The 24,100-nt window shown below is 39.9% G+C and overlaps 1 long non-coding RNA gene across 1 annotated transcript; it reads right to left on the bottom strand.

Annotated features, from left to right (window-relative positions):
• Positions 1 to 6,185: 6,185 nt before the first annotated feature.
• Positions 6,186 to 23,858, bottom strand: LOC115514008. The gene is made up of 3 exons (XR_003968860.1): positions 23,848 to 23,858; positions 17,086 to 17,093; positions 6,186 to 6,274 (listed from the first exon to the last, which is right to left on the bottom strand). It is a non-coding gene; the product is annotated as an uncharacterized LOC115514008 (long non-coding RNA).
• Between the last annotated feature and the right edge of the window lie 242 nt (positions 23,859 to 24,100).

Genomic DNA, 24,100 nt, shown 5'->3' with positions numbered 1-24,100 from the left:
AAGCTGGACCCAGCTCTGGCTCACTGCCTGTATGTTGGACTCTGGATCAGCCATCTGTCCTGCCAGAGCCTCTTCCTGTGAGGACAGTAGTGCCTCCCTTTGGGTTGATTGTGAAGATTAATATGTGTGAAAGCAACAGTTCAAGTCCTAGAGAAATCTCCATCTCTGGTGCTCTCTTTTACCCAGTTTCATCTTTGATCCTACCTTATGTTCCCCTTTGTATGCATCTGGAGGAAGCAGAGTGATACAGGCATAGCTGTTGAGACAAAGGGCCCTCGGTGGTCCTGAGGCTGTTACTCCCTTCCACTGTCCCTTCAGCTCATTTGAAATCTGGCTCTTTATTCTAAAATGATAAGACAGTATATTGAACTTGATTTAGCTACTTACAGCAGAAAAGTCTAACCACAGTACCTTATGTAAGTGAGAGCTAGGTGGTGTAAGGCTGCAAGGTAGTTTCCGTGTCTTCTGTCTCTCTGTCTCACTCCTTAGCATGATGCTTCCCTCCTAGGTGTTACTCTGACTGCAGGAGCACTGGCCATCATGCGTACATTTTAGGCAGGAAGAAAGAGAAAAGAAGAAGGGCAAAAGGTGGATTCTTGTTGCAGTGTTCCTGGAAGTCAGCAACAGCCTGATTACAGCCCCCTGGCCAGAACTGGATCACACAGACATACCAGTCTGCTGGAAAAAGTAACTATTCAGCAGAATCAAATTATAATTCCTCTAAGGATAAAGGCAGTGACTCTGTGGGAAATTTCAGGGCTTCTGGCACACCCTAGGCCTGGAAGAATGAACTTGTGACAGCGACAGAGAGGATTTCAGAGGGCAGGATGATGGGGAGGTTTTGAGGAGTGCATTAGGAGCCTTGACCCAGAGAGGAGCAGAGTTTAAGACTCCTAGGGCCCTAACCCTAGTGGATTCTGTGAGAAGCATGGCCAATGTGCTTAAGGGGACTAGGCTTTCCCAGGGTCACACATGACATCTGAAATTCTTAAAGGCCACTTCACCCCAGAAATGCTTAATGACAAAGGAGCAGATATTTTCTTTAGTGTTTTGAGAGTGTATACCTCACATCCTTCCTGGACCCTTTGCCTGCTGGTTGCACTGTTGTGGGAGACCCTCCAGGAAAAAGGGCCTGGTACCTTCTGACTGATCCCCATTCTCTGTTATTATTCCTATTGCTCTTTCTAAGGGACGGAGAAGGGATTTACATTCTTGTGACCATTGCCTAAGCCATGTACTCAAGGATCTGTGTGTCTCCAGAGATGCACTGTACACCTGTATTAAAAGTAGAGGACCTTTATCTGATAGGGTATTAGTCTGGCAGCTGGAAAAAGACCCAACATGATCATGGCCTAAATAAGATGGTCTATTTCTTACCTGCTCAAAAATCCAAGTGGTGTTTCTGGGCTACTACAGCATGTCCGCACCCACCAGAGACTGTCTTTCATTTGTCATCCTACTATCTTCAACACGTGATTCCCAGCTCCCAAAGATGGTGCTCTGGCTCCAGTCAGGAAGGAGGAAAAGAGAAGAAGACAAGCCTCCTTTTTTTTTTTTTTTTTTTAGAATGAAACCCAGAATCTGTGTATAAGACCTTCCCTCATCTCCCACTCACAAGAACTTGCTCTTGTTCCCCAAATTTCAGGAGAGACTAAGGAAACAGAGTGGCAGCCATATGTTCAGCTAAAACTTATTTATTTATTTATTTATTTATTTATTTATTTAGAGTGCAAGTAGGAGAGGGGTGGGGGGGAGAGAGAGAGAGAGAGAGAGAGAGAGAGAGAGAGAGAGAATCCCAAGCAAGCTCCGTGCTGTCAACACAGAGCCCAATGCAGGGCATGATCCCATGAACTATGAGATCATGATCTGAGCCGAAACCAAGAATCAGACGCTTATCTGACTGAGCCACCAAGGCACCCCTAAAACTTCTCTTACCATGTAAGATGGGTCAGCCTTCTCTGGGCACAAGCAATACAGCAAAACCTGTCAAACACCCCTTCTTGAAGATAGTGTTTGCTTATTTTTCAAAGTTTCTATTTAGAAAAAAAGAGAAGCCCCTCAGCCCCAAATGGAGTAGGTGAGTGGTGATCAGGCCTCACTCAAGCCCTCAATGCCTTCCCAGAGGAAAATACTAGGAGCAACACACTTTTGGATCAGTCAGCTGGGCCCCCATAAAGCCATGCAGCAGGAGTGAGGTCAGATCATGAAAAGGGACACAGCTTCTACCTGGTTTGCTGGACTGCTCAAGCTTGGAGCCACAAGCTATGTAGACCTGTCATGTAAGAAGTCTAATGGACCCTGAAACTGCCTTGCCAGAGAGGCACAGCCATGTGAGTGAGCTATCTTACATACCCAGCTGGGAGCCTTTAGGTGTCTGCAGCTCTGGCCAGCATCTGAGTGTAATTACATGGGACACCCAAATTGACAACTACCCTGTCAACCCTTCCTGAATTGATGACCCACAAATAGCAAAAATCAAATGGTTGTTTTATGATGCTAAGTTTTGGGGTAATTTGTCAAGTGACAATATTACCCAGTATGCTTAGGTACTATGTTCTGTCATTGAAATGTTAGAAGATTTTATGTAATCAGAAGGGAATGTTTAAACAAATGCTTTGAGAATAAGATTTTTAAAGCATTTATTCATCAATACTAGGAGTGAGAGTATCATTATCTAAGAGACTAGTTCTACTATTTAGATAGAAGTGATCTTTGAATTAATCGATGTGAATCTTTTTTTCTCCCAAAACTTTTCTCAATTTTATATTCAAGATATTCCCCAAAGTTTTATTATGAAAATTCTCAAACCCAGAGAAGTTGAAAGACAAAGTACCAAGAAGTCTCACATAGATGATAGGACAATTAATATTTGTCATATGACAAATACATATAATTTTCTGTACCAGTTGACAGAAAGTTGATGAATGAATTTTATTTTCAAATAACCTTTTTTTCCTGTTCATATAAGTAATATATACTCATAGTATAGGTCTTGTAAAATATAGAAAAATAAATAGAAAATAATACACTCCTCCAAAATAAACTCTTCTAGATCTGAAAAGAAAAGAAAAGAAAAGAAAAGAAAAGAAAAGAAAAGAAAAAGGAAAGAAAACGAAGTTTACCCGTAACTCAACTAACTTGATTCTTGGTTTGTTGATCAAGTTTCTTCTCTGAATTTGGTCTTTCTTGGGCAGGGGTGCCCTCTACTGACAGCTGGGTGAATTGTCAGGTATTGGGATTTTGATTTACATAGTCTCTTCTGGGTTTGAGTTGTTGACTCCTCAGACTCCTTACTTGTGGATGAATGAAGAAAGTTGAGTTTCTGAAACTGCAGAACAGAGCCCCATGGCCCCATACCTGGGGGTTTTATCAAGATTTGGGAGAGGCCTCACCTCGAAAACCTAGTCTGACTTGCCTGTTTTGACTATATTACTCCCTTGAATTGAGGCCCAAAATGATGGACACAGGCTCCAGTCCAGTCCATGGCAGTTCTCCACTCCAGGATGACAGATATGTGTGGTTCCAAACACCTGTCTTCCCAGACCAAACTAATGATTTTCTTAGATTCTTTTTCTTAGATTCTTTTTCTGTTTCTTCTTTGGTTCATCCTTTTTATCCCTTTTTCTCTAATCATGGCTTTTTAAAAAATGTTTATTTTTGAGAGAGAGAGAGAAAGAGAGAACAAGTGGGGGAAGGGCAGAGAGAGGGGGAGACACAGAATCCCAAGCAGGCTTCAGGCTCTGAGCTGTCAGCACAGAGACCCACATGGGGCTCAAACTCACAAACTGTGAGATCATAATCTGCGCAGAAGTCACATGCTTAACTGAGCCATCCAGGTGCCCCCAGTCAGGTCTTGTTTATACTTTGCAACTCCTGGGTCCTCTGGAATAAATTCATTTCACTTTTTTGTTCTTTTATCTACCAACTTATGTCTCATTGAATATTAGCATATTCAAGTAGTCACATTTATATAACAAGGTCTCTATAAGATTTATAAAAAGAATATCACTTCTCTCCATCTCTTTCCCAACTCAGTATTTAGCCTGTTTCTTTTCAAGTTCCAAATAGCCATCACACTGAGCTCATATTTAATTACCTTGTTGTCTGCCTCCATCCCATGTGAGACAGGAACTGAAGTGATTTTACAGGTAAATGAATAAAGTAAATTTCAAGGTTTACTGTCATACTCTTTCTAGCAGGGGAAATTTAAGGGATAGTTTGGCTTTGATAGGAGTGTGGTGAGTGGAGTGAAAGAGGGAAGGAGGCATTTGAAGATCACAAAAACTGGAAGCATCAATCTAGAGCGGGCTGAAGTCCAATGAAGAGATAGGACTACAACTACATTGCTCTCAGATTTTTTGGCCAAAAGTCTTCTCATTGCCTCATTTTTTCTACTTCAGACAGCTCCTTCCCAAATGTCTCCAGAACCTCTTGCTATGGAATGTGTAACAGTACTGAGCTCTCTGCTCTTTTGGTCATCCAGAGAACCAAGATGTGATGTCTAGAAGAGATGTCTCTCACAGTGCTCTCCATTTAAGCTAACCAGGACCTGCTGTCATCTTCCCTCTGCTAAATAACTTCCCTCTTAAGTATCTGACCTCTGCCACTGACCACAATGTGATACCAGTTTTCAATGGGTCCCAAACAACTTCCCTGACCCAGTCCACACAGATTTTTTGAATTCCAAAATTGTGGAAATAAAAATGAGCCTGGTCTAGACAGGTCTCAGATCCCTCATTAAAATTAAATATAGTCATCTGAATATGCCTTTAAGAAGTGAAAAAAACAAGTCACAAGCTACAAAATAACCATTGTAATATATATTACTGACAGGGATTAAAACAAAGGATAAAGAACTTTTACAGATTCAGAAGTATTCAAACATATTTTCCAGTCGAAAAAGGGCAAAAGACATGACACATGTAATTCTGAAAAGAGGAAAAGTTTTTAGCCTGTAAATATATGAAGTTATCCCTAATTACTTTATTAATCAGGGAAAACCAAAACCACTTTAAGGTAATTTTTATAGACATTTCGTTGATAAAAATTGGTATTTGGTGTGGGGACAGGACAGTGCAGAATTTCGGGACAGGGTACAATACACATATGTAAATTATTAGAAATATGTAGTTCTTGTGTCAGTGTTCATTATATTATAGATAGATAAACTAATTCACACACAAATAAAACATGATGTAATACTCTATTATTAAAGATGAAGAGGAGAATGCATGTAAAAGGTGAACCATGAACCAGCAGGTTACTCTTGGATTTCTTGCAGGAGCAGGTAAATAGAAGGAAATTACTAATTGATGTGTTTAAATAATCTTATTGAGTTAAGCTAACATTCAAGAAGAATAAATAAGATTGGGAAGGAGTTATTGGGTAATTAAAGTGCATTAAAGCCCCTATTGGGAGGATAATAGTAATAATGAAGAACTTTATTAGAAAAAAAATCATATATATACATATAAAATTCAAGGGTGGTTCCAGTTCAGGGTAACATGGAATGAGCTGCCTCTATTCTGTCTTTCAGACAGAGTTAAGAGAGCTGAACACAATTATAAAGCCTGGACAAATTGCATTTACCAGCTACTTGAAAACACTAAAAAGTAAATAGGCAGATTAGGGAAGAAGAGGAAAGTTCAGTGTACTTGGAACTAACCTTGAGTTCATTATTTTCCCCCTTCTGTTATCCTCCAACTTTAATGTACTACAACCCCTGCCAAACCCCAAAAACAAGACTAAACCTGCATCCAAACATAAGGCCTAAGTATGAAAACTTATAAATGCACCAAAATCATAGTATAAAATACCAGTATAACACCTCGATCCACAGCTATCTATAGATACGCAACCTTGGGCTCTAATTCGTCCCCATTGAGCAATATTCTCCCACAACCAACCCCATCAACCAACTAACTAACCCAACACCCCCTGGGCACTAAAAATGCCCAGATGAGTCGCCAGACTCCATAAACACAAAGGTTTGGTCCTAGCCTTTCCATATTAATAGGATCCATATTAATAGGATTACACATGCAAGCCTCCCACACTGGTGAAAATGCCCTCTAAATCATTAATGATCTAAAGGAGCAGGTATCAAGCACATGACTGCTGTAGCTCATGACACCTTGCTTAGCCACACCCCCACGGGATACAGCAGTGATAAAAATTAAGCCAAGAATGAAAGTTTGACTAAGCCATATTAAACAAGTGTTGGTAAATTTCGTGCCAGCCACCGCGGTCATACGATTAACCCGAACTAATAGACCTACCGCGTAAAGCATGTTATAGAGAAAACCCGCACTAAAGTTAAATGTTAACTAGGCTGTAAAAAGCTACAGCTAACATAAAAATACAGCACGAAAGTAACTTTAATATCTCCGACCACAGGACGGCTAAGACCCAAACTGGGATTAGATACCCCACTATGTTTAGCCCTAAACTTAATTAACCAAACAAATTTATCCACCAGAGAACTATTAGCAACAGCTTAAAACTCAAAGGACTTGGCGGTGCTTTATATCCCCCTAGAGGAGCCTGTTCTATAATCAATAAACCTCAATACCTCTTGCTAATCCAGTGTATATACCGCCATCTTCAGCAAACCCTAAAAAGGAAGAAAAGTAAGCACAAGTATCTTAACATAAAAAAGTTAGGTCAAGGTGTAACTTATGAGGTGGGAAGTAATGGGTTACATTTTCTACATTAGAATATTTTCCACGAAAGTCCTTATGAAACTAAGAACTAAAGGAGGATTTAGTAGTAAATTGAGAATAGAGATCTCAGTTGAATTGGGCCATGAAGCACACACACACTGCCCATCACCCTCCTCAAGTGACAAAACTCAAAGACAACCTATTCAAACTATAAAAACCACAAGAGGAGACAAGTCGTAACAAGGTAAGCATACAGGAAACTGTGCTTGGATAAACAAGATGTAGCTTAAATAAAGCATCTGGCTGACACCCAGAAGATTTCATATCAAACTGACCATCTTGAGCCAAAACTAGCCCAAACAACTATAAATTCAACTAATATAGGATAATAAATCAAAACATTTAGTTAAATCTTAAAAGTATAGGAGATAGAAATTTAACTTGGCTCTATAAAGTATCATAACGGAAAGATGAAAGGAAAATTAAAAGCCCTACACAGCAAAGATTACCCATGGTCCCTTTCGCGTAATGAATTAGCTAGAACAACCTAACAAGGAGAACTTAAGCTAGCCGCCCCCCACCCCAAACCAGATGAGCTACTTATGAACAATCTTTACAGGATGAACTCATCTATGTTGCAAAATATTGAGAAGATTTGTAGGTAGAGGTGAAAAGCCTAATGAGCCTGGTGATAGCTGATTACCCAGAACAGAATTTTAGTTCAACTTTAAACTTACCTAAAAACCTCAAAATTCTCATGTAAATTTAAAATATAATCTAAAAAGGTACACCTTTTTAGAACTAGGATACAACCTTTTTTAGAGAGTAAGCATAAACACCAACCATAGTCACCTTAAAAGCAGCCATCAATTAAGAAAGTAGACAGTGGGTACAGACCTGTTCCAAGAGAAACCCTTTATTTAGTTCTGGCTCATGGATGAGAAAAGGAGCTCCCGATGCTCTAGAAAAGTACAGAAATCCTCCTTTTCTACTCCATTCTTTCATGCTCAGTCCTCAAGTAAGATTTGGCAACAGTTGAGGCTTCACGGAAGCTTAGAATAGGAGCCAATACCTTGAGGGATGGGAAACTTAACTCTCTGTGTTATAAGACAAAAATACATTTGGTCTTTTTGTCCCCAGGCACAAATCTCCTAAAACCCTTGGAATTTCCTGAGTGATAGGAATGTCTTTTGTTATTCAAAGTGAGCCCCATTCAATCACACCTGAATTTATGTTAATGAGGTGATTTAAAGTAGGGTTCTAGATAGCTTTAGGACAGATGGAGCAGGTCCCTAGAAAGAAAATAGATTGGAGGGAGTTAAGATCGCAGAGAAGTAGGGAGACCTGGAATTTCCTTCTCCCTTAAGCATGGGTGTATTGCAGTCAGATCACTTGGAATACCCAGGAAATCAATCTGCAGAGCAGCAGAAGGATCTCCAGAAATGGAGGGAGATAGCCTGTCAGGATCAAGGTGCATATATGTGAATTGGGGGAGATAAAACATCATAGCCACAGAGGGGAGGGAAAAGACACAGGGGAGTGGAAAGACATAGGGGAGTGAAAGAGAGAAGGGTTGTGAAAATGTGGCACTGAGTTAGCACAAGAGGAAAACTTCTCTGAACCACAGACTGGGGAATGAGAAGTATGGAGAGTGCCAGTTCTTTTTGGCAAACATCCTTTGGACCTGAAACTTGGAGGGTTTGAAAGTGTGCAACTTTCTCCAGAGATGAACCTTGGCACACTGTTCTGGGGAGGAGGGAGTTGTTTCCTGGAGTGCATAGCTTGGGGTAGAGATCTCTGTAGTGCACTGGGAGAGACCAGGCCCCCTCCCAGAGTACTTTGGGAAGAGTGGTTATTGCCTCTCTATAGACAAAAGACCCAGCAGGTGCCAGCCTTTCATCAGCAGGTTTGAGAGGCTGAACCTGGAAAAATACAAAGATAAAGAGAGCAGGGTCTGTGTGGTGTGGGGGCCTTTAAGACATGAGGTTTTGACTCCCAGCTGAAAGCCAAGTGGAAGGTGCAGGATAACTGTAGTGCAGGGCAAGCGGGCCACCCTCGCTATTCTATGAGGGCTGCCTGAATGGTATGGGTTGAGAGCCCCAATCCAGGGATAAGAGATCGGAGTGAGGCCATTTTTCCCTCCAACGCCAATTAGGGTGAGACTTCAGAGAGCAGCACAGTGACCCCCAGTGGAGGTGGGACAAGCTTACACCAAACCCCACCCCTCCATGCCTGGCAACTGCTTATTTACCCGAGCTGGAGCAAGATTGACTGACCAAACTCAGCCAGTCTTTCTTCCACACCAGCACAGCCACCAGCCCCAGGGACCAACAGACAACTGGGTTGTTTTTTTTTTTATTATTAAAAAATTTTTTTAAAAATTTTTTTCTTTTGTTTCCCTCCCTCTTCTTTTTTTCTTTTGGAATCAGGCTCATAGTTTCTGATTTGTTTTTTTGTCAATTCTTATTATATAAATATATATACATATATATTTGATCAGGCATTTTTATTTTGTTCTTTTTCCATCTTTTCTCTTCCTTCTTTATTTTCCTTTCTTTTTATCTGGAATAAGTCTTATAGTTTTTTGATTCTCTGGTTTTCCTTTCTCCCCTTTCCTTTTTCTCTTTTTATGGAATCAGGCTTTCCTCCATCCTTTCCCTCCCAGGGTTACTTTAACAAACAAATCAAAGCACAAGTAGTCAAAGGTCTGAACACTCCACCACTATAAGCAAGGAGGAGCTCAGCAGCCAAAATGCCAGTGAGAAAGAGCAGCCAAAATGCAACAACAGAATGAATGCAACATACACCAGACACACTTCCTGGAGTTCCAGGCCCTGGACAGTGTACAAACCCTTTTTAATATAGTAGTACTCTCAGGTGCAAGACACATAGCAAGCTTTTAAAACATGGAAAAGACAGAAACAGCCAAAATGACAAGCTGGAGAAATTCTCCCCAAAAGAAAGGTCAAGAAGAAATCACAGCCAGAGAATTGCTCAAAACAGATATAAACAATATATCTCAACAAGAATTTAGTATAATGGTCATAGGACTAATAGCTGCTCTTGAAAAAAGCATAGAAAACACAAGAGAACCCCTGCCTGCAGAGATCAAAGACCTAAGAACTTCACTGGATGAATTAAAAAATGCTATACCTTCTTTGATCTTGGCCGCAGCAATTTCTTACTCAATACGTCTCCCGAGGCAAGGGAAGCAAAAGCAAAAATGAACTACTGGGACCTCATCAAAATAAAAAACTTCTGCACAGCAAAGGAAACAATCATCAAAACTAAAAGGCAACGGACAGAATGGAAGAAGATATTTGCAAATGACATATCAGATAAAGGGTTAGTATCCAAAATCTATAAAGAACTTATCAGACTCAACACCCAAAAAACAAATAATCCAGTGAAGAAATGGGCAAAAGACATGAATAGACATTTTTCCAAAGAAGACATCCAGATGGCCAACCGACACATGAAAAAATGCTCAACTTGACTCATCATCAAGGAAATACAAATCAAAACCACCATGAGATATCACCTGACACCTGTCAGAATGGCTAACATTAACAACTCAGGCAACAAGAGATGTTGGTGAGGATGCAGAGAAAGAGGATCTCTTTTGCATTGTTGGTGGGAATGCAAGCTGGTGCAGCCACTCTCGAAAACAGTATGGAGGTTTCTCAAGAAACTAAAAATAGGACTACCCTATGACCCAGCAATTGCACTACTAGGCATTTATCCAAGGGATACAGGTGTGCTGTTTCGAAGGGACACATGCACCCCCATATTTATAGCAGCACTATTAACAATAGCCTAAGTATGGAAAGAGTCCAAATGTCCATCAATGGATGAATGGATAAAGAAAATGTGGTATATACAGGCAATGGAGTATTACTTGGCAATCAAAAATATTGAAATCTTGACATTTGCAACTACGTGGATGGAACTAGAGGGTATTATGCTAAGTGAAATTAGTCAGTCAGAGAAAGACAAAAATCATATGACTTCACGGATATGAGGACTTTAAGAGACAAAACAGATGAACATAAGGGAAGGGAAACAAAAATAATATAAAAACAGGGAGGGGGACAAAACAGAAGAGACTCATAAATATGGAGAACAAACTGAGGGTTGCTGGAGGGATTGTGGGAGGGAGGATGGGGGTAAATGGGTAAGGGGCACTAAGAAATCTACTCCTGAAATCATTGTTGCACTATATGCTAAGTAATTTGGATATAAATTTAAAAAAATAAAAAATTAAATTAAAAAAAGAAAAGTACTAATATTAATCAAAATGCTTCTACCAACATCAAATAACTGTAAATTGTTACCCCTACTTTTTACATATACTATATCTATTCAATTCCAATCACCATAACAGCTATAATATTTCATCTATTATATAAATACACTCCACTTTGAGCACATTTTAGAAAACTGCTGTATGTTGAAGTCATGATAGTATAAAATAGAAATTCAATGCTATTAAATGACAATTGAATTATGAATTATAATCTATACATAATAATGATTTTATAGAGCAAAAGAAAACTCAGCATGTATTTTGGGTTCATAAAATAAATAATATGCTTTACCTTGATATCCTGTAAAATGGTTCCTATTTTAACAAATGACTAGCAAATAAAGTGTTTAAGCTTAGGTTAAAAAAATGTTAGCTCTGAAAATATCTTTTAATAAAATGAATTATCACTAAAAAAAAAATGTTATACCTGAGATGGAAAATAAACTAGACACAGTGGCAGTGAGAACTGAAGAAACAGAGGAGAGAATAGGTGAAATAGAAGATAAAATTATGGAAAATAATGAAGCTGAAAAAAGAGGGAAAGAAAATTACTAGATCATGAGGGGAGAATTAGCGAACTAAGTGACTTCATGAAATGAAACAATATCTGTATCACAGGAGTCCCAGAAGAAGAAAAGTGAGAAAAGGGGGCAGAAGGTTTATTTGAACAAATTATAACTGAAAAGTTCCCTAAAGTGGGGAAGGATGCAGGCATAGAAGTCCAAGAGGCACAGAGAATTCCCTTCAAAATCAACAAAAACATGTCAACACCATGACATATCATAGTGAAACTGGCAAAATATAAAGATAAAGAGAGATTCTGTAAGCAGCTAGGGACAAATGGTCCTTAACATACAAGGGTAGACTCATGATGTTAATAGCAGACCTGTTCACTGAAACGTGACAGGCCAGAAGAGAGTGGCAAGAAATAGTCAATATGCTGAATAGGAAAAATATGCAGCCAGAATCCTTTATCCACCAAAGCTGTCATAAAGAATATAAGGAGAGATAAAAACTTCTCCAGGAAAACAAAAACCAAAGGAGCTTGTTGACCATTAAATCAGCCCTGAAAGAGATTCCAGGGAGACTCTACGAGGGGAAAGCAGCAAAAATTACAAAGGACCAGAGCATCACCACAAACAGCAACTCTACAGATAACACAATGGCATTAAATTCATATCTTTCAATAATCACTTTAATTGTAAATGGACTAAATACCCCAATCAAAAGACATAGAGTTTCAGAACAGATAAAAAACCAAGATCCATCTATATGCTGCCTACAAGAGACTCATTTTAGACCTAAGGACACATGCAGATTGAAAGTGAGGGGATGGAGAAAATCTATCATGCTAATAGAAGCTAAAATAAAGATGGAGTAGCCATACTTATATCAGACACATTAGATTTTTACAACAAAGACTGTAACAAGAGATGAAGAAGGGCATTATATCATAATTAAGGGGTCTATTGATCAGGAAGAGCTAACAATTGTAAATATTTATGCCCCCAATGTGGAAACCCAAATATATAGATCAATTAATCACAAACATAAGCAAACTTATTGATAATAATACCATAATTGTAAAAGACTTTATTTTTTTATTTTTAAAAAATTTTTAAATGTTTTTATTTATTTTTGAGACAGAGACAGAGCATGAGCAGGGGAGGGGCAAAGAGAGAGGGAGACACAGAATCCAAAGCAGCCTCCAGGCTCTGAGCCATCAGCACAGAGCCCGATGCGGGGCTCGAACTCACGGACTGTGAGATCATGACCTGAGCCGAAGTCGGATGCTCAACTGACTGAGCCACCCAGGTGCCCCTGTAAGAGACTTTAAAATTCCACTCACAGAAATGGACAGATCATGTAAGTAGAAACTCAACAAGGAAACAATGGCTATGAATTACACATTGGACCAGATGGACTTAAAATATATCTTCCGAATATTTCATCCTAGAGCATCAGAATACACATTCTTGTCAAATGCACATGGAACATTCTTCAGAAGAGATCACATATTGGGTCACAAAACAGCCCTTAACAGGTACAAAAAGATTGAGATCAAACCATACATATTCTCAGGTGACAACACTATGAAACTTGAAATCAACACAAGAAAGAATTTGGAAAGCCTTCAAATACATTGAAGTTAAGGAACATCCTACTAAAGAATGAATGGATTAACTAGGAAATTTAAGAAGAAATTGAAAAATACATAGAAGCAAGTGAAAATGAAAACAAGACAGTCCAAAACCTTTGAATGCACAAAGGCAGTCCTAAGAGGAAAATACATTACAATTCAGGCCTATCTCAAGAAACAAGAAAAGTCCCAAATACACAGCCTAACCTTACACCTAAAGGAGGTAGAAAGGAGCAGCAAATAAAGCCCAAAGCCAGCAGAAGAAAGAAAATAATAAAGATTAGAGCACAAATAAATGATGTAGAATTCCTCCCCCCCGCCCCACACAAGAAAAGAACAGAAGAGGTCAATGAAATGAAGAGCTGGTTTTTTGAAATAAACAAATTTGGTAATCCCTCGCCAGACTTCTCAAAAAGAAAAGAGGGAAGATACAAACAGATAAAATTACAAATGAAAGAAGGGAGATCACAACCAACACCACAGAAATACAATTGTAAGAAAATACTATGAAAAATTATATACCAAAAAATTGGACAATCTTGAAGAAATGGACAAATTTCTAGACACTCACAAACTATCAAAACTCAAATGGTAAGAAATAGGAAATTTGAACAGGCCCATAACAAGCAAAGAAATTCAATCATTTGTCAAAAATCTCCCAACAAATAAGAGTCCTGGGCCAGATGGCTTCCCAGGGGTTTTTTACCGGACACTTAAGAAGAGTTAATACCTACTATTCTCAAAGTGTTCCAAAAAAGAGAAATGGAAAGAGGGGGGAGCCAAGATGGTGGAACAGCATGGAAGTTTTTTGTGTGTCTCCCATCCATGAAATACAGCCAAACTAACACTAAACCATCCTGCACACCTAGAAAACTGATATGAGGATTAACACAACAATCTGCACAACCTGAACCACAGAATTCAGCAGGTACACAGTGTGGAGAGGTAAACTGGGAGGAGAGAAGTCACAGAGGGCAGGGAGCTGCTTTTGCATGGGAGAGAGGACAGAGACGGGGGGGTGGGGAGAATATGGGAAAAGCACCCCCCCCAAAAGCAGCTGGAGAGAAAGGGGAAACATGGAAACAGCTGCAGGGACTGAATTAAGAGGGAGAAAGGAGAAGTGAGAGGGTTTAAATTCCATTAAGACTAGAAACAGGAGAGTGCAGAGACTGAAACTCCACAGCTCGATACCTGGCAGTGCTCTGGTGGCAAGGGCGAATCCCCAGGAGGAGAGTGGAGTCCTGGGTTCTTCAGGCCACATGGGGAGAGGTGGTTTCCCTGCTGGGAGGACACCTGGTAGAGGCTGTGTGGGTACCCCAAAGGGAAGGCACCAGTGGACCCAGGAGAACAACCACATTCACTGGTGCTGGAAAAAGGTCATTGAGGGTAGAGCCTCGTGCCAGATGTGTGTTATGATTTTCCATAATTCCTGAAATGCTGCTTTTAACTATCTTGTGAACTTTTTCTGGGGTGGGCTGGCACCCAGCCACAGTCTCTGGGCATCGGCAGCAGCACAGACAAGCAAACATTCCTGGGTGCGGCCGGCACCTGGCCATTGCTCAGTGAGACCCTTGGCAGAGGGACAGAACGGGTCAAAGCCGCAGTCCTTCAGAAGTAAGGGGTTGGGAAAAACAGCCACATCGGAAACAAAACTCAGGAGGGAGGTGTTGCCTGGGACTTGTTCACGGACTGTGTAAAAGCAGGGAGTGGACAGAAGCTGAAGACAAAGGAAGGGTACGCATTGCTGATCAGGGAGAACAGAGTTCTGATACTAGAGACTGGGTAGCTGGGTGATGCCATTTTCACTGCTGTCACGAATGTGCATACGCACCTACAAGCACCACAACAATCCACCACAGTAAGCTAAGCAGCGCCATCTAGTGGAGAGTGGAGCCATTACACTAGCCCTGTCCATCTGGGCCAACCTCACTCTTTAGGAACACAAATCTCTCCACCTGCTTAGTTTATGGACTATAAAGTGCTTCATAGTTTGACTTCTAGAGGAAAATGAAGTAATTTCAGTCATATTTCACTCTGTTCACAGGTCCATCTATTCAATGTCTTTCTTCTTTCTCTTTTTTCCCTTTTTAATTTCTTTTTCTTGAATACAGAAAGAGAAAAAATTCAATTTTATTTTCAATTTATTAAAAAAATTTCTTTAATTTTGTTCTACTATATTTTTTACTTTTGTGTAAATTTTTTCAAATTCTATTTTACTTCCATCATTTCATTTTAGTCTACTTCAGTGTATTCATTTTTTCAAATTTTCAAATGATTTCCTTTTTTTTCTTTCCCCATTTTTCTCTAATCTATCAAGCCCCTTTCAACACCCAAACCAAACCACACCCAGGATATAGCATCATTTATTCGATTGTGTGTGTGTGTTTTAAGTTTTTAATTTTAATATTTTTTAATATGAATTTTTTAATTTTAATTTTTTACCCCATTAGTTCTTTTTCTCCCTTCAAAATGACAAAATGAAGGAATTAACCCCAAAAGAAAGAGCAAGAAGAAATGACAGTCAGGGACTTAACCAACACAGATACAAGCAAAATGTCTGAACCAGAATTTAGAATCATGATAATAAGAATACTAGCTGGAGTCAAAAATAGATTAGAATCCCTTTATGCAGAGATAAAAGAAGTAAAGGCTAATCAGGATGAAATAAAAAATGCTATAACTGAGCTGCAATCTCAAATGGATGCCATGGTAGCAAGGATGGATGAGGCAGAACAGAGAATCAGAATATAGAGGACAAACTTATGGAAAATAATGAAGCAGAACAAAAGAGGGAGATTAAAGCAAAAAAGCATGATTTAAGAATTAGAGAAATCAATGACTCATTAAAAAGGAACAACATCAGAATCATAGAGGACCAAGAAGAGGAAGAGAGAGAAATAGGGTTAGAAGGGTTATGTGAGCAAACCATAGTGGAAAACTTTCCTAACCTGGGGAAAGACACAGACGTCAAAATCCAGGAAGCACAGAAGACTCCCATTAGATTCAACAAAAACCGACCATCAACAAGGCATATCATAGTCAAATTAACAAAATATTCAGGCAAGGAGAGAATCATGAAAGCAGCAAGGGAAAAAAAGCCCTTAACCTGCAAGGGAAGACAGATCAGGTTTGCAGCAGACCTATCCACAGAAACTTGGCAGGCCAGAAGAGAGTGGCAGGATATATTCAGTGTGCTGAATCAGAAAAATATGCAGCCAAGAATTCTTTATCCAGTAAGGCTGTCATTCAAAATAGAAGGAGAGATAAAAAGTTTCCCAGACAAACAAAAATTAAAGGAGTTTGTGACCAGTAAACCAGCCCTGCAAGTAATTTTAAAGGGGACTCTCTGAGGGGAAAAAAGATAACAACAACAACAACAACAAGTAAATAAAGACCAAAAGCAACAAAGACTAGAAAAGACCAGAGAACACTACCAGAAACTCCAACTCTACAAGCAACATAATGGCAATAAATTCATATCTTTCAGTATTCACTCTAAAGGTCAATGGACTCAATACTCCAATCAAAAGACATAGGGTAACAGAATGGATAAGAAAACAAGATCCATCTATATGCTGTTTACAAGAGACCTACTTACTAAAGACACCTTCAGATTGAAAGTAAGGGGATGGAGAACGATCTATCATGCTAATGGTCAACAAAAGAAAGCCAGAGTAGCCATACTTATATCAGACAATCTAGACTTTAAAATAAAGACTGTATCAAGAGATGAAGAGGGGCATTATATAATAATTAAGGGGTCTATCCACAAAGAAGACCTAACAGCTGTAAACATTTATGCGCCAAACATTTATGCGCCAAACCCAAATATATAAATCAATTAATCACAAACATAAAGAAACTCATTGACAGTAATACCATAATAGTAGGGGACTTCAACACCCCAGTCACAGCAATGGACAGATAATGTAATCAATAAATCAACAAGGAAACAATGGCTTTGAATGACACTGGACCAGATGGACTTAACAGTTACATTCAGAACATTTCATTCTAAAGCAGCAGAATATACATGCTTCTCCATTGAACATGGAATGTTCTCAAGAATAGACCATACACTGGAAGACAAAACAGCCCTCAAGAAGTACAAAAAGTTTGAGATCATACCGTGCATATTTTCAGACCACAATGCTATGAAACTCGAAATCAACCACAAGAAAAAATTTGGAAAGGTAACAAATACTTGGAGACTAAAGAACATCCTACTAAACAATGAATGGGCTAACCAAGAAGTTAAAGAGGAAATTAAAAAGTTCATGGAAGCCGGGGCGCCTGGGTGGCGCAGTCGGTTAAGCGTCCGACTTCAGCCAGGTCACGATCTCGCGGTCCGGGAGTTCGAGCCCCGCGTCAGGCTCTGGGCTGATGGCTCAGAGCCTGGAGCCTGTTTCCCTCTGTGTCTCCCTCTCTCTCTGCCCCTCCCCCGTTCATGCTCTGTCTCTCTCTGTCCCAAAAATAAATAAACGTTGAAAAAAAAATTAAAAAAAAAAAAAAGTTCATGGAAGCCAATGAAAATGATAACACCACAACACAAAACCTCTGGGATGCAGGAAAGGTGGTGATAAGAGGAATGTGTATAGCAATCCAGGCCTTCCTAAAGAAGGAAGAAAGATCTCAGATACACAAACTAACCTTATGCTTTAAGGAGCTGGAAAAAGAACAGTAAACAAAACCCCAAACCAGCAGAAGACAGGAAATAATAAAGATTAGAGCAGAAATTAAAGCTACTGAAACCAAAAAAACAGTAGAACAGATCAATGAAACAAGAAGCTGGTTCTTGGAAGGAATTAAAATTGATAAACCACTAGCTAGTTTTATCAAAAGGAAAAGGAAAGGACCCAAATAAATAAAATCAAGAATGAAAGAGGAGAGGTCATAACCAACACAGCAGAAATAAAAACAATAGTAAGAGAATATTATGAGCAATTATACACCAATAAAATGGGCAATCTGGAAGTGATGGACAAATTCCTAGAAACATACACTACCAAAACTAAAACAGGAAGAAACAGAAAATTTGAACAGACCCATAACCAGTAAAGAAATCGAATTAGTAATCAAAAATCTGCCAAAAAATAAGAGTCCAGGGCCAGATGGCTTTCTAGGGGAATTCTACCAAATATTTAAGGAAGAGTTAACACCTATTCTTTTGAAGCTGTTCCAAAAAATTTCCTTCATAAGCTTTCTATAGTTTTCAGCATACAGATCTTTTACATCTTTGTTAGGTTTACTCCTAGGTATTTTATGATTCTTGGTGCAACTGTGAATGGGATCAGTTTCTTTATTTGTCTTTCTGTTGCTTCATTATTAGTGTATAAGACTGAAACTGATTTCTGTACATTAATTTTGTATCCTATGACTTTGCTGAATTCACGTATCAGTTCTAGCAGACTTTGGTGGAGTTTGTCGGGTTTTCCATGTATAATATCATGTCATCTGCAAAAAGTGAAAGCTTGAATTCATCTTTGCCAATTTTGATGCCTTTGATTTCTTTTTGTTGTCTGATTGCTGATGCTAGAACTTCCAACACCATGTTAAACAACAGCAGTGAGAGTAGAAATCCCTGTCGTGTTCCTGATCTCAGGGGGAAAACTCTCAGTTTTTCCCCATTGAGGATGATGGTAGCTGTGGACTTTTCATAAATGGCTTTTATGGTGTTTAAGTATGTTCCTTCTATCCCAACTTTCTCGAGGGTTTTTATTAAGCAAGGATGCTGAATTTTGTCAAATGCTTTTTCTGCATCGATTGACAGGATCATATGGTTCTTTTCTTTCCTTTTATTAATGTGGTGTATCACATTGATTTGTGAATGTTGAACCAGCCCTGTAGCCCAGGAATGAATCCCTGGTGAATAATTCTTTTTATAGGCTGTTGAATTCGATTTTCTAGTATCTTATTGAGAATTTTTGCGTCCATACTCATCAGGATATTGGCCTATAGTTCGCCTTTTTTGCTGGGTCTCTGTCTGGTTTAGGAATCAAAGTAATGCTGGCTTCATAGAATGAGTCTGGAAGTTTTCCTTCCCTTTCTATTTTTTGGAACAGCTTGAGAAGGATAGGTATTATCTCTGCTTTAAATGTCTGGTAGAATTCCCCAGGAATCCATTTGGTCCTGGACTCTTATTTTTTGGGAGATTTTTGATAACTTATTCAATTTGTTCACTGGTTATGGGTCTGTTCAAATTTCTATTTCCTCCTGATTGAGTTTTGGAAGTGTGTGGGTGCTTAGGATTTGTCCATTTCTTCCAGGTTGTCCAGTTTTTTGGCATATAATTTTTCATAGTATTCCCTGATAATTGCTTATATTTCTGAGGGATTGGTTGTAATAATTCCATTTTCATTCATGATTTTATCAATTTGGGTCCTCTCTATTTTCTTTTTGAGAAGCCTGGCTAGAGGTTTATCAGTTTTGTTTATTTTTTCAAAAAACCAACTCTTTCATTCATCTGCTCTACTGTTTTTTTTTTTTTAGATTCTATATTGTTTATTTCTGCTCTGATCTTTATTATTTATCTTATTCTGCTGGGTTTGGGGTGTCTTTGCTGTTGTGCTTCTGTTTCCTTTACGTGTGCTGTTAGATTTTGTATGGGGAATTTTTCTTGTTTCTGGAGATAGGCCTGGATTGCAATGTATTTTCCTCTCAGGACTGCCTTCACTGCATCCCAAAGCATTTGGATTGTTGTATTTTCATTTTCATTTGTTTCCATATATTTTTTAATTTCTTCTCTAATTGCCTGGTTGACCCATTCATTCTTTAGTAGGGTGTTCTTTAACATCCATGCTTTTGGAGATTTGCCAGACTTTTTCCTGTGGTTGATTTCAAGTTTCATAGCATTGTGGTCTCAAAGTGTACATGGTATGATCTCAATTCTTTTATACTTATGAAGGGCTCTTTTGTGACCCAGTATGTGATATATCTTGGAGAAGGTTCCATGTGCACTTGAGAAGAAAGTATATTCTGTTGGTTTAGGATGCAGAGTTCTAAATATATCTGTCAAGCCAATCTGATCCAATGTATCATTCAGGGCCCTTGTTTCTTTATTGGTCCTGTGTCTAGATTATCTATCCATTGTTGTAAGTGGAGTATTAAAGTCCCCTGAAATTACCACATTCTTATCAATAAGGTTGCTTATGTTTGTGATTGTTTTATATATTTGGGGGCTCTTGTATTCAGTGCATAGACATTGATAATTGTTAGCTCTTCCTGATGGATAGACTCTGTAATTATTATATAATGCCCTTCTTCATCTCATATTACAGCTTTTAATTTCAAGTCTAGTTTGTTTGATATAAGTATGGCTACTCCAGCTTTCTTGTGACTTCCAGTAGCATGATAGATAGCTCTCCAACCCCTCACTTCAATCTGAAGGTGTCCTCAGGTCTAAAATGAGTCTCTTGTAGACAGCAAATAGGTGGGTCTTGTTTTTTTTATCCATTCTGATACCCTATGTCTTTAGGTTGGAGCATTTAGTCCATTTACATTCAGTGTTATTATCAAAAGATATGGGTTTAGAGTCATTGTGATGGCTGTAGGTTTTATGCTTGTAGTGGTGTCTCTGTTACTTCGTGGTCCTTGCAACATTTCACTCACACAATACCTCTTAGGATCTCTTGTAGGGCTGGTTTAGTGGTGATGAATCCCTTCAGTTTTTGTTTGTTTGGGAAAACCTGCATCTCTCCTTCCATTCTGAATGACAGGCTTGCTAGATAAAGGATTCTTGGCTGCATATTTTTTCTGTTCATCACATTAAAGATTTCCTGCCATTCTTTCTGGCCTGCCAACTTTCAGTAGATAGGTCCGTGACTACTCTTACGGGTCTACCTCTGTAAATTAGAGCATGTTTATCCCTAGCCGCTTTCAGAATTCTCTCTTTATCCTTGTATTTTGCCAGTTTCACTATGTTATGTCATGCAGAAGATCGATTCAAGTTATGTCTGAAGGGAGTTCTCTGTGCCTCTTGGATCAATGTCTGTTTCCTCCCCCAGATCAGGGAAATTCTCAGCTATAATTTGTTCTAGTACACCTTCAGCCCCTTTCTCTCTGTTCTTCTTCTGGAATTCCTATGATATGGTTATTGTTCCATTTGATTGCATCACTTAGTTCTCTAAGTCTCCCCTCATAAAGCTGGATTTTTTTTATCTCTCTTTTTCTCAGCTTCCTCTTTTTCTATAATTTTATCTTCAAATTCACCTATTCTCTCCTCTGCCTCTTCAATTCATGCTATGGCCTTCTCCATTTTATTTTGCACCTCTTTTATAGCATTTTTTAATTCATCATGACTATTTTTTAGTCCCTTGATCTCTGTAGCAATAGATTCTCTGGTGTCCTCTATGCTTTTTTCAAGCCCAGTGATTTATGACTATTAATCTAAATTCTTGTTCCGTTATATTGCTTAAATTGTTTTTGGTCAATTTGTTAGCTGTCGCTACTTCCTGGAGTTTCTTTTGAGGAGAATTAATCCATTTCATCATTTTGCCTAGTTTTCTGTCCCTATGCATTTTAAAAGTGCTCTGCACCTGTGAGCATTGCTATATTAAAGGAGGGTCATACACTGTCCAGAGCCTGGTCCTTCAGGAAGTGTTTTTTCAGGCATTGTTACTTGCTCTCTGATGTTGTGAATTTGGTTATTTTATTACCCTACTCGTAGTAATATTTTGTACCCTCCACAAGGTGTGCTTTGACTTGTTCCTTGGAGTAGCCCTGTAAAGGAAAACAGATAGACAAACAGGAGACAAAAACACACAAACAAATAACACAAATAAACAGAAACAAAAACCTAAAGATTAAAAACAAAAATCCCCTTGGGGCGCCTGGGTGGCGCAGTCGGTTAGGCGTCCGACTTCAGCCAGGTCACGATCTCGCGGTCCGGGAGTTCGAGCCCCGCGTCAGGCTCTGGGCTGACGGCTCGGAGCCTGGAGCCTGTTTCCGATTCTGTGTCTCCCTCTCTCTCTGCCCCTCCCCCGTTCATGCTCTGTCTCTCTCTGTCCCAAAAATAAATAAACGTTGAAAAAAAAAAAAAAATTTAAAAACAAAAATCCCCAAAACACCGACTACAAGTAAAGAAGAGGGTGGAGGCAGTGCTGATGTAAGAGTATATACAAAGAGAGAAATAACAGGACAGGGGCTGGGGGGCTGGGGGGGGATAAATGTTGATTAGGCAGAGAGATTAAAAGGCTTAATCCAGAGAAATAGAAAGGAAAATAAAGAAGGAGGCGGGGAAAATGAAACGAAGATAAAATTACTCAGACAGAGAAACTATATGGCTTGATTATCCCAGAGAGAGAGAGAAAGGAGTGTAAAGAAGGAGGTGTAGAACATGTATCAAGACAATGGATTAAATATGCCTGTTTAGACAGACCAATAACCAGAGTAACCTGCCTAGGGGAGGGAAGAGATAAGGAGGAGAAATGGGGTGGGGGGAGAATATATCTATGTATCCAGAATTGGCTTAGTGTTAATCCAGGCAATGCTGCATCGCTTGTCGGGAACAGCTGTTTGCAGGGTCTGTGCTGCTCAGGTGGATGTGCAGTTACCCAGTGCAAGGGGGTGTGGTTTGGTGTATTCTAAACCCACCTCCACTATGGGGCCTGGGCGTGATCCCTGAGGCCCCGCCTTGTTGGTGGTGGGAGGGGGGGAATGGTGATCTTCCAGTCTCTTCTCCATGGAGCCGGAGCCAGTGGACTCCATTTGAGTCATCCTCACTGTGCCGTGGGTGCAGACGGGGTGGTACTTCTCGCTCCACCAACTCCCCTGACCCTGCGCTTGGCTAGGATTCAAAGTCTCACTCCATGCGCTCTGGTGCTGGGGAAGTGCCTCTCAGTGCGGCGATATGTGGTCCCAGCTGGCTTTGTCTGTGCCGCCACACTTCAAGGAGGACTGACTTCTCCTATTGCAGACTGAGAGCCACTTCCCTCACCGCAAGCCCCCGGGGTTGTGGACGCAGGCAGGCTTTGTCCTTTCCCACAGCCCTCCAGAGAAACAGCCGCCTTATCCTCCTGCAGACTGAGACCTCGGCCAGGCCACTGCAATCTGGGGTGGCGGATGCAGGCAGGTTCTATGCTGTCATGCAGCCCTCCAGGGAGGGAGCCACTTTCTCCAGCTGCAGACTAGGCCTCTGGCTTACCACCGCACCCAGGGCTGGCTCCCCTCCACCCCAGGTGCACGAACAGGGAGCCGGCCCCTGTCCGAAGAAAGCCCCACAGTTAGAGATCCCTCTCAGGCTCAGTCCAAGGTCTTTCTCATGTTCAGCTAAGGTCCTGCACTTCCCTAGCTGCTCTTTCTCTTCCCTTTGTCTCTCCACAGAAGGGGGTCCCTCCCCTCCTTGCCCACATGGGCTTTTTTTTTATCTCCCCCAGTTCGCAGTTACCCACCTATCTTTTTTCCAGATTTCCAATTTTCTTCCTAGTAGATTCAGTCTCTTTTCCTCCCAGGCTCTTGAGTTCAAAGTCCTTTGGCTTCTACACTTATTTGTTTGAGAGACGTGTGACATATGGATCCCCCTGCTTCTCTGCCATGTTGCTAAAAATAACTTTTCCAATGTTTTTGAATAGACACTGAGGCCTAATTCCCACAATCTGATTATCACATAGAAGCACATTCTTCACATGTCACAGCCAGTGTTGCCCCTCTCTACTAATATGATGGACACCAAAAGCCAAATTTCCCCTCTGTTTCCTTTAAAAAAATTTTTGTACGTTTCTTTATTTTTGAGAGATTGAGACAGAGCACAAGTGGGGGAGGGGCAGAGAAGGAAGGAGACACAGAATCCAAAGGAGGCTCCAGGCTCAGAGCAAGCATTCAGCACAGAGCCTGATGTGGGGCTCCAACCCACAAACTGCAAGATCATGACCTGAGCCTAAGTTGGTCACCCAACCGACTGAGCCACCCAGGCGCCACCCCACTCTATTTCTTTTTTTTTATTTTATTTTTTAAAAAAAAAATTTTTTTTCAACGTTTATTTATTTTTGGGACAGA

The sequence above is a fragment of the Lynx canadensis genome, chromosome A1 (genome assembly GCF_007474595.2).
Source record: "Lynx canadensis isolate LIC74 chromosome A1, mLynCan4.pri.v2, whole genome shotgun sequence".
Classification (NCBI taxonomy): domain Eukaryota; kingdom Metazoa; phylum Chordata; class Mammalia; order Carnivora; family Felidae; genus Lynx; species Lynx canadensis.
Note: the sequence above shows the minus strand (reverse complement) of the source record. Positions and strands in the feature narration are given on the sequence as shown.